We start from the raw sequence: 11,967 nt of genomic DNA on the forward strand, positions 1-11,967 counted from the left end.
GAAAAGCCAACCATGTGGTTGTCTCTGTCAAGAAGGCCTCTGAATGTTGCTGATCCTGGGATAATCAGCCAGGAAGGCCAAAGCTCCCGGAGCAGACAAGGTGACTCAGGGCTGGCAGCCACAGCATCTCCACAGCAGAATCTTGGTCTCTGGGCAGAAGATGCTGCAGCAAGCTGCTGGCTGAGCTGCTTCCTGCCCTCTCAGACCTAATGAGAAGAGACAGGCCAACCAGTGCCTGCTGGAGGGGGTAGGGGTGTCTGTGTGGATCATGTGGATCCTTCCCTGGGCAGGCTGACAGCCCCACAGGTCTTTTGAGACTGGAGGGGAGATTACCTGCCTCTTGCAGGGATGGAGCATACTGCAGCACAGTCACCAGGCTCCTCACCAACTCTGCTGAGTTCAGAGCTGAGCCTTTCCCCAAGACAGAGCACTGATCGTTGAGGAGCAAGAGTGAGGCCTTCAAGAGATGTAACAGGTCAGGGCTTGTCCTTCAAGGGAGAGGGCACAGGGAGCAGATATATGTAAGAAATGATAAGAGCCACTCAGCCCTCTCCTGCACCCCATACTGCATGCAGTATGAAGTAGATTAGTTAAAATATGTGTAGAGTGCTTCTACTACTCTTCTGAGTGCTTGGCTGAGACTCCTGGCATAAAAGACACACTAACAAGAGAAAAAGAAACAGAAGTTTATTAACCTGTATACACAAGTCTCCATGGGAGAGACCTAGAGAAAGATGAGTAACTCCAGGAGGTGGCTTGGAACTCAAGCTTAAATGCCATCTTCAGCTAAAGGCAAAAGAGAGAAAGGTGTTGGGGAGGCCAGTTCTGGGGTGGTGACCAGGAAAAGCACAGCAAACAAGAGTAAAATTTGTAACACGGATTTAAGTTGGTGCCTTCTTCACTAGTAAGATTCTACAGTTGTCTCTGTTCTTCCTGGTCCAGAGAGGAGGAGGGACACATTTGTAAATTTATGTCCTGCTTTTAGGCAAATAAGGGAGGGTAGAGAGTTTTTCTTGCATCTGCTTATTTGCAGTTGCCTTCAGCTCAAAATAATCCTTATGCCCAAGAAGCATTCTCTGGGGGTGGCATATTCTGTTTGGAGACATCTATTTGGAAATGTGTCTGAAACCTGGCAAATCTTGGTTCAAATTCTAGCTCCACTTCTTATAGGTAAGTTACTCAATGCCTATGAGTTTCAATTTAGGTAAAATGGGGATAATAACTGACCTGATTTCCAAGAATGGTAGCAACGACTTGATGGGATTGCATTCATTTGCTGGGGCTGCCATAGTGAAGTACCACAACCTGGGAGCTTAAGCAGCAGAAACGTATTGTCCTGCAGTTCTGGAGGCTAGAAGCCTAAACTGAAGTGTCAGCAGTGCTGGCTCCTTCTGAGAGCCGTGAGGGAGAATCTGGGCCGTGCCTCTCTCCAGGCCTCTTGCAGATGGCCATCTTCATGCTCATGTGGCATTCTGCCTTTAGGCATGTCTGTCTCCAAACGACCCCTTTTTATAAGAACATCAACCATACAGGTTAGGGCCCACCCTAATGGTCTCATTTTAACATGCTTACTTCTGGAAAGACCCTATCTCCAAAAATGGTCATGTTCTGAGGTACTTGAGGTTAGGGCTTCAATTTATAGATTTTAGGAGAGGCACAAGATTTGGTTCATAACAGATAATGCAATTAAGACTCTTAAATAGTATGGGGTTAGATAGTACAGACTAAGCACGCTGTAAATCATCGTCCTTGTCACTGCCACAGTCCCTAACCTATATTCCCCATCTCATGCTCCATGTTAGACTCACTATCCTGCCTGTTCCCCAGTGCTTCTACCCAACTCATTGCCGCCCTAACCTCTATCTCCTCTCCTTCCTGACTTGAGGGTTCAACTGTCATCCCTAATACAGAAAGCGTCACCTGTGCATGATGTGAAATGTTGAGATCATCAAGTGTGTGGACCACAGTTTCTGGCTGCTCGACTGATTCTAGTTCCTGACCGAGAAGTAAAGTCTGCCTCCACATCTCTGATGATCTGCACTCTGGGACCTCACTTCAGCTGCTAGAAAAGGATATGGGTAATGGTTTAGAATGTAGACCCTAAAGTCAGTTACCTCCTAGCTCAAGGACTGGCAGACTACAGCCTGGGGGCCATATGTGTCCCACTGCCTGGTTTTGTAAATAAAGTTTTATTGGGACACATAGTGGTGGTTCAGAGGGTAAAGAATCTGTCAGCAATGTGGGAGATCCAGGTTCGATCCCTGGGTTGGGAAGATCCCCTGGAGAATGGAATTGGCTACCCACTCCAGTATTCTTACCTCGAGAATCTCATGGACAGAGGAGTCTGGAGAGCCACAGTCCATGTGATTGCATAGAGCTGGACAGGACTGAGCAACTAACACTATTGGGACATTGCCACATCCATTTATTAACATATTGCCTGTGGCTGCTTTTGCTTTACAAATTCAGATTTGCGGACTTAACAGTGGAGACCACATGGCTTGCAAAGCTAAATACTTATATACTATCTGGCTTGTTATGAGAAAAGGCAAATATCTTAACCTCCTGTGCCTCACTTTGCAATTATTAATTGGAAGTGGTTAAGATACCTTCTTCTTGGTATCTTCCCCCTATTAAAATGGAGTTGTGATTATTGTTTGAGCTGATATATATCACGCTGCTTAGGCTATGAATATTATTATTACATAAGTATTATTATTACACAAACTGCAGCCAAACTGCATGGACTCAGAGCCACGTGCTCTCAGCTGGAGGTGTAGTTAGGGCCCAAGGCCAGAGCACACAGCCCTGATGGGGGACTTTAGCCTCTCTGAGCCCACGGCATCTCCCAGCCTGAGAAGACCTTCTCTGGCTCCTTCTGGCTTGCATAGATAGGCCTGGTGTCCCTCTAGTTTTCATTTCCAGGCTGCCCCAGACCTGGATCTCACACCTGCCCTGTCCACACCATTTCATTTGACTACTGTTTATTGACAACCTATATGTGTGCAGAGACTCTTAAGCAGGGCATTCACACATCTAGAGATACATATGACATCATCCCTGACTTCAAATTTATCCCCTCCTTCCGCTCCTTATATAACAGGGCACCTGGTAGCTCCGACCTTACCATTTTTGAAGTGGAAAAACTTATTTTAAAAGTAATGCAGTGTTTGTCTTTTAGGGTGGAGTCTGTCCCTTTATTCTTGGCCAGACCTCTTGAGTGGGTCCTTGTGGTTATGCAAATGAGAAGCAAGTGCTCTCCTTGATACTTGGAGAAGACCTAAATGCAATGTTAGGTGTACTGCTTAGTAATGTAAATCAGGAGGGTATTTTAGCAGAGCCATGCCTCTGCAAATTATGTTTCCTTTAGAGAAATCTTTCCTTTCTAATTCTGGATCCAGACTGCCCCGAGCAGCCTGTAATTGTTGCATTTGTACCAAGATGGTGAGAATTTTCTTTGAGCCCTTGATGGAAGGGAAGGAGGGACTGGGGAAGTGGGGAGCACAGAGGGGTGTGGAGCTGAACCTCCGGGCACTGCAGGGGAAAGACTGGGGAAAGGTTTGGACTGGCCTCAGCCAGCACAGCCTGGCTCCACCAGGGACCCAGACTTTGGGAAATGTGCCATGAGATTCTCGAAGGGTTGTCTTATTGGGGACCTGGTGCTGGACCCTGTGGGTGGGTGGGGTCAGTGTCAGTGGGGACCCCGTTGTCCAGCATTTTGGGATAGGATTTGAGGACTTGGGAGGCAGATCTGTGCTTGGAGGGGAAGAACTGCCCAGCATCTAAGCAGGGAACCAGTCCAGGAAGAGGTTTTGAGGTCAGGTTTGGGGCTGGCTGTTCCAAGGGTGACCACTTCTAGGAGTAGTTCTAAATTGTGCCTTATGCTGTACTTCCTTATCTTTAGTCTGAAATCTTCAATAATCCTCCCTAAAGTTCTAGCTTGTTCACAGCACTAATATAACTAATATAGGGATTAGCAAACTCGGGGAAGAGACGACACAGGTTCAGAAGAGGAGCCACATCCTGAGCCAGGGCATCAGAGGCGGCCATCTGGGGGCATCAGGCGGGTCATCTGGGCTCAGCAGCCTCTTGACCTCACCCAAGGCCATGGCAGCAGCTCCTTCTAGAACACCCTGCGCTGTATCTGGGAAGACTATCAGAAGGAGCTGGAGGACTGGTTGAGGGGTCCATCTCCAGCAGTGAGGGAGACATTATCCCAGACAAGGCAGAAATGGCAGCCTGTCTCCCTTCACTTTTTTGTCTGCTAAACCAAACCACTGGTAATGGTCTGTACTTCCTTTTTCCCTGGCACATTTCACTGTCACCTTTCCCCTGGTTGATGTGCAAGATCTAAATACATTTAATACTATTTGGCCTATTGGTGTTAGACATGACAGAGAGCCCTTGTGATAAATAAAACCACCTGTGACAGACTGTCTGGAGCAGCCAGACCCTTCAGCACATGTGAACAGGCGCTAAAGGTCAGGTGCCAAGAGTTCACAAGGCAGAGGGAGGAGGGCACCTCGAGACAAGCATCCCTGGAATACAGGCTGCGGTCAGGATGGCCGCTGGCCCTCTTGCTAATTGCCACAGTGGTGAGAGGGGGTTGAAACGAAGGTGGCCGTGCAGAGTTGCAACAGGAGAGAGGGGCTTTCTCTGTCTTACTGAAGCATCTTCTGAGTGTCCCACTTTTTGAGCTTGACAGGTAACACTTAAAAAAATAATTTTATTTATTTATTTGTGTTTGACTGTTCTGGGTCTTTGTTGCTGCATGGACTTTCCCCTAGTTGCGGCAAGTGGCGACTGTTCTCTCGTTGCAGTGCTTGGGTTTCTCATTGCAATGGCTTCTTTTGTTAGGAAACGCAAGCTCTAGGCACACAGGCTTCAGTAGTTCTGGCACGCGGGCTCAATAGTTCGCGTCTCCTCAGCTCTCGAGCACAGGCTCAATAGTTGTGGTGCACAGGTTAATTGCTCCATGGCATGTGGGAATCTTCCGGACCAGGGATTGAAGCTGTGTCTCCAGCATTGGCAGGTGGGTCGCTTACCACTGAGCACTGGGGACGCCCCAACTTATTTCCTCGTTCAGTAAAATCTCTGGGGCTTCCATGAGCTAGATGTCCTGACTGTGTCTGCTGGTGCTGGTATCAGGATGGTTCCCCATGGGGGAAATGGGAGCTGGGGGCTGGAACTAGCTGTGTGCAGCAAGGCAGCAGATTACAAGCAAGTTCCCTCTGAGAGGACCCACATAAGAAATGATTGCAGAGGGAAGAGCGAGAAGAAATTTTAAGGAGGAAAACATTTAGTGCATGAATCAACCTCCTTGCCCACCTTTGGGCCCCTGAAGGCACAGTCTCCTTTGCAAAGGGACCATATGGATTAAGCAGCACTTTATTTGGAAAACTCAGGCCAACAGCTTGCTTTTGAATGGCTCGGAGCCAGATGCCTGTTGGTGTATTAGTGTAATATCTGCCAGGTCCTACCTATAGGTGATTTGCATGGGTGGTCCCTGCCCCTGGGTGGAGGGCTTGGTGCTCTTTCCATGACTCTATTTAAGAAGGTCCTCAAAGCATAAAAGGAGGACAGGACAAATGGGCTGTAAGTCATGTGGTTTGGAGAGTGCCTAGTGACCTACAGTAGTGGCTCTCTCTTTTTTTCCCGTTTTCCTTTACTTCATAAACACCTAGTTACAAGCTGTACAGATAAAAAAGATAATAATAATGAAGGGAGAGGAGAATGTAGGGAACATTTTTATGATGTGTAGGGAGCACAAAGGGAGGAAGGGGTGGGAACCAGCCCTCTCCCTCCACACACAGTCCCGGACGAGGGCTATGACCCCTGCAGCGGGGGATCTGAGGAGCAGCTGGGTAGAGATCCAGGGTAGCTGAGGGATGGAAGAGACCCCTAAACCCAGAGCTCACCCCAAAACTCCTTCAGCGCATGGCAGAGGGAGAACGGGGCAAGTGAGAAGGTTCAAAGATGGAGCAGCAAAATGAAAAATCAAGGTAGAGAATACAGGAGAAGTGGAGTGGAAAGGAGACTAAAGAATGAAAAAGTGAGCAAAGGGGAGTGGAAGATGGAGGCAGTGAGCCCTGTGCCTTGGAGCTGGAATGCTTGTGATTTCAGAAGGAAGCTGGGCAGAGCCCACGGAGAGACTGACAGGTCTCCTCTGGCCCCAAAGCAGAGGAGCAATGTTCTGGACTGCTGTGGGGCTGAGGTCGTTTTTCTGGAAATAATGCAGACAAAGATCTGGAACCTATGACTTTTCCTTTGAATAGGAATTGAGTTTTCCAGGGAAGGACATTTAATAAGTTTCACTCAGGAAGTCTCTGTTACCAATAAAGACTTAACAAAGTTAATTAGACTAAACAGCAATTATCATGTCTCCTCATTGTTCAATTATCTGCTGAACTGGTGTTTCCTGATTAATTTTCTGATTAAAATGTATTCAACTAAAAAGACCTGCAAACAGGCCTTGACAGGTTCCTAAAGAAGGAGGGATGCTGCAGCTGGCTGTGCAGGGCAGTGGGCACTGGGTCCAGTGAGGTTGTGTCCCACCTTCCCAGGTAGGGGGCCGGGGCAGGTGAGAGGGCGAAGGAAGGGGAGGTGGTGTCCTGCCTGCATGCATCCCCATAGACACCACTATACTCAGAGTCTTCCCTTCCTGAAACCTGGGCTTCCTCCTGGATGGGAATGGCGTCTTGGCAGATGGCACCTACCTGTAGGTCCACTGCAAAAACCTATGAGTCACCCTCCATCTCCCTCACCCCCTCATTAGCATGCTAAGGATGTATTGTAATTATTTCCTTATAAATGGCCTTAACTGCCTTCTGAGCTAAACCTCCATCTTGGCAAGAGACCTAACCTGACTAACCCTACTCGTGTGTGCGCGCATGCTAAGTCGCTTTAGTTGTGTCCGACTCTTTGCGACCCTATGGATTGTGGCCCGCCAGGCTCTTCTGTCCAAGGGATTCTCCAGGCAAGAACAGTGGAGTGAGTTGCCGTGTACTCCTCCAGGGATCTTCTTGATCCAGGAATCAAATCCATGATTCCTACAGCTCCTGCACTGCAGGTGGATTCTTTACTGCTGAGTCACAGGGGAAGTCCCAACCGTACTCATTGGTCCTGTGATTATCAGCACCTCTGAGCACTGTTACAGAAACCCTATAAGCCCGCTGACTGGTCTCGCTCTGAATTCATGACTACAGACCTTAGATATGCCCTGGACACTGCCCAGCAATGCCAGGGCACCACCTCCCTGTGTTCCCTTTCCCACTCAGAGACTGCAGTTTCTCTTTGCTCAAACCCCCAACCCTCCCCCACATTCTCACTGTCAGCTCATGACCTTGTCTTACACTTCAATGAGATGTAGCAGCAATCAGACAAGAACTCCTGTGTCTTCCCATCACTAAATTGACAAACCTCCTGTTACAATGGAAGACGTGTCCCTACTTTTAACAGTGGCCGACCCCTCCACGCTGTCCTGGATCCCATTCTTTCTCACCTTCTCAAGGACTTTGTTCCTGTAAATATCCTTTCTCTTTCCTGCATCATCAGTTTCTCCCCTCTCAACTGGATCATTCCCATTAGCATACAAAATGCTGTAGTACCTCTCATCTTAAAAAAAAGAGAAAACTCGCTTCAAACAGCACATAGATGCTATAGTTATTCTTTTGAAGGTCGAATGCACTTTACAATCATAGAAAGTAAAACCAAAGTTCCTTCCCTTAACCTCGCATCCTACCCCTGTATTGCCCATTTTTCTACTATCCTTTACAGCGAAGTTTCTCAAAGGAGTTGTTCAGATTCATTGTCTTCACATCCACACTCTAATTTTTTTTCCCTCCACATACTTGAACTTGGCTTTCTTCTTCTCTAGGCGACTGAAATTGCTCTCATCTCAGCCCATGTTGCCCAATTTAATGGCTCTTTCTCTTTCTCCTCTTACCCAGACTCTCAACAGGATCACCCGTTTCTCCCTGAAACACTGGACTGGTTCTCCTCCTACCTTGCTCTCTGCTCTTTCTCAGTCTGCCTTGCTTGTTCCTCCTCAACTCCAGATTGAAACCCTAGGGATCCTATACCTTCTTTTCTCCTCCTTCTATACCCTCTTTCAGTGATCTCATAAGATGGCTTCAGCACCATGATTTTCAATGTCTCCTCTAAGCTGATTGACTCACATGTTCATATCTCCAGCCTAAGTCTTTCCCTTGAGTTCCAGTGTGAATGTCCAACTTGGAATTCCACATTTCCACTTGAATATCTAATAGACATTTCTAACTGAATCCATCCCAGAGTGAGCTGCTGTCTCCCTCTGTACCTAACTCAAACCCACTCCTCCCCCAGTTCTTCACATCTCAGTAAATGCCCCTTTGTTACCCAAGTACTCAGGCTAAAATCACGGCATCTTACTTGAGTCTGCGCCTCCTCTTCCACTCACATCTAAGCAGCGAGTGTTACCTTCAAACCATATCTTGATTCCAGTCACTCCCCTCCATCTCCACGGCTACCATTCCAGGCCAAGTCATATTCGTTCCTGCCTGGACCAATGCCTCCTAACATTGGCCTCTACTCTTATTCCTGTAGAGCCCTTTCCCCATAGAGCAGTGTATCCGTTACCTACTGCTGTGTGACAAGTCATCCCCTATCTTTATTTGTTTACGATCCTGTGGGTCAGCAGTTTGGGTCAGGCTCCAGCTGGGTGGTTTTTCTGCTGGTCTGGCCTGGGCCACTCATTCCACTGCAGTCAGCTGACAGATTAGCTGGGGCTAGTTGGTGTAGGGCCCTCAGCCGTGGGATCTTGTCTCTGCTCTATGTGGTTTCGTCTTCTAGCAGGTTAGTCTGGGTTTCTTCACATGGTAGGATGATTTGTGTCCGATCTTAATCTGTAAAGTTGACTGGGTGATGACACAGAGAAGTCAATGCCATTGAAAGAATAATTTAAACTTACCACAGTCCCATTAGAAGTGAGAAGCATAGAACTCCATGCAGGGGCCCCAAATCACCAGTGTCAGTGAGGAGGCAGAAAGGAGTAAGGGAAAGGCACTGGCCACAGTCTTTATTGGAATATGTGTGGGAAGCAAGGCAGGGCAGGGTAACCAGCTTAGAATTGGCTGGTTTGAATAATTCTAGTAGGCTCTGAGGCATAAGAGGTGTCTCTACTTGTCTGGTAGCAGGCCCTGGTTGATTTAGGGTGAGGGAAATATTGGCCTGGTGTGAGAGTTAGATAAAAGAGGTAATTGGGGTTATGGTCTGGGGACTGGTTGGTATGTATATGAAAGGTGGGCTCACTGACAAACTGTTTATTGTCTAGGAATTGGCCAGCTCTGGGAAGGGCAGTCTCTCTCCAGTCAGCAAGACCCTCTAAAGATACCTAAACATCATAAAACATAGAAAATAATAAATATGATTAGCACATATGGTAAAGAATCTGCCTGCAATCCAGGAGATCTGGGTTCACGGGTTTGATCCCTGGGTTGGGAAGATGCCCAGGAGAAGGGAATGGCTACCCACTCCATCATTCCTGCCTGGAGAATTCCATGGACAGAGGAGCCTGGCGGGCTACAGTCCACAACATCACAAAGAGTTGGACATGACTGAGCGACTGATATATTAATATTTCACACAAAGTAAGCACATAGGGTAGCAAGATGGTCAGTGTGGAAGGAAAGTGAACAGTGCCTCTGTTGAGGTTTAGCTTTTGAACCGCCAAACGTTTCACTGCATTGATCAAAGTAAGTTACAAGGCCAGCTCAGATTCAAGCAGGGTGGGGAAACAGGCTTCTCCTCTTGGTGAGGGAGTGCCAACTCTAACAGCAAATGATGTGCATAGAGGGACTGGAGGAAATTGGAGCCATATTTTGGAACCTTTTACAGGCAGCTAGAATTGTGTTGCCCAGGGACAGGGGAGCCTGGTGGGCTGCCGTCTATGGGGTTGAACAGAGTAGAACATGACTGAAGCGACTTAGCAGCAGCAGCAGCAGCAGAATGGTGTTGCAAAAGTAAGAGTCAGAGACTATTGTTCTCCTGGGTAAAACCCTCTGATGGCCTCCTTCATGCTGCTACTGAAATGAAAACCCATGGTCCGGCAGCCCTCCATGATCTGGTCCCTGCCGACCTCTGTAGGGTTATCCCTCACCCCTACCCTTCATTCACTGTGCTCTGGTCACCCTGGGTTTCTGTCTACCTCTTGGCTGCTCCTAGCTCATTCCAGCCTCAGGAGCTTTTCTTCTGGAATGTTATTCTAAAGAACATAACCATTTTGGCTTCTGCATCCATTTTTTAGATCTCAGGTCAAGAATGTGCATGCTGTTGCTCAGTTGTGTCCAACTCTGCAACCCCCCTGGACTGTAGCCCACCAGGCTCCTCTGTCCATGGGATTTTTCCAGGCAAGAATACAGAGTGGGTGCCATTCCCTTCTCCAGAGGATCATCCCGATCCAACGAACAATCTCGAGTCTCCTGCATTGGCAGGCAGATTCTTTACCACTGAGCTACCTGGGAAGCCCCAGCTAAGAATAGCAGCCCAGAAAATAATTTCTTAACCTGCCAACCAAAATAATCTTTTCCTAACTCTACCATGAGAGTCCGTCTCTAATGTATGGCCCTGTATTATTTTTCTTAATTATAATGACTAACACTTACATAATGGTTACCATAGGCCAGGCCTGTTCAAAGTCTTTTATGATATTGACTTTCTGCATCCTCATAACCACCCTGTGAAGTAGATACTATTAACATCTTCGTTTTGCAGATGGGGAAACCGAGGCACAGAAAAATGAAGTGACTTGTTCAAGCTCACATGTTTTTAATCATGTTTGTTGTTGTTTGCTTCTTTGTTTTATTACAATTTTTTTCACCACACCGTAACCTAAGTTTCACAGGGATAAGACTTTGGCTCCCCTGTTCAGTGTTAAATTCCCAGTATCTAGAATCGTGCCTCCTACACAGTAGGTGTTCCATAAATGCCTATTGAATAATTGAATTTGTCTTCCAGTCCAACTTACTGTCAAATCTATCATACTTCCTAAACATTTCTTAATTTCGGGCATTTCTATCTATATTTCTACCACATAAGTAAAGATAATCTCTTGTTTTGTCCCTTTTTTTTTTAAAGAAATTTTTATTGGAGTATAGTTGCCTTACAATGTTGTATTAGCTTCTGTTGTACAGCAAAGTGAATCAGCTGCATATATATATATATATATGCCCTGTTTTTTGTATTTCCCTTCCATTTACGTCATCACAGAGCATTGAGTAGAGTTCCCTGTGCTATACAGTAGGTTCTCACTGCTTATCTATTTTATACATACTATCAATAGTTCAGTTCAGTTCAGTTGCTCAGTCGTGTCCGACTCTTTGCGACCCCATGAATCGCAGCACGCCACGCCTCCCTGTCCATCACCAACTCCTGGAGTTCACTCAGACTCACATCCATCGAGTCAGTGATGCCATCCAGCTATCTCATCCTCTGTGGTCCCCTTCTCCTCCTGCCCCCAATCCCTCCCAGCATCAGAGTCTTTTCCAGTGAGTCAACTCTCTCATGAGGTGGCCAAAGTACTGGAGTTTCAGCCTTAGCATCATTCCTTCCAAAGAAATCCCAGGGCTGATCTCCTTCAGAATGGACTGGTTGGATCTCCTTGCAGTCCAAGGGACTCTCAAGAGTCTTCTCCAACACCACAGTTCAAAAGCATCAATTCTTCAGTGCTCAGCTTTCTTCACAGTCCAACTCTCACACCCATACATGACCACTGGAAAAACCATAGCCTCGACTAGATGGACCTTTGTTGGCAAAGTAACGTCTCGGCTTTTGAATATGCTGTCTAGGTTGGTCATAACTTTCCTTCCAAGGAGTAAGCGTCTTTTAATTTCATGGCTCCAGTCACCATCTGCAGTGATTTTGGAGCCCCAAAATATAAAGTCTGACACTGTTTCCACTGTTTCCCCATCTATTTCCCATGAAGTCATGGGA

Source organism: Bison bison, unplaced genomic scaffold (assembly GCF_000754665.1).
Source record: "Bison bison bison isolate TAMUID 2011002044 unplaced genomic scaffold, Bison_UMD1.0 scf7180017864158, whole genome shotgun sequence".
Classification (NCBI taxonomy): domain Eukaryota; kingdom Metazoa; phylum Chordata; class Mammalia; order Artiodactyla; family Bovidae; genus Bison; species Bison bison.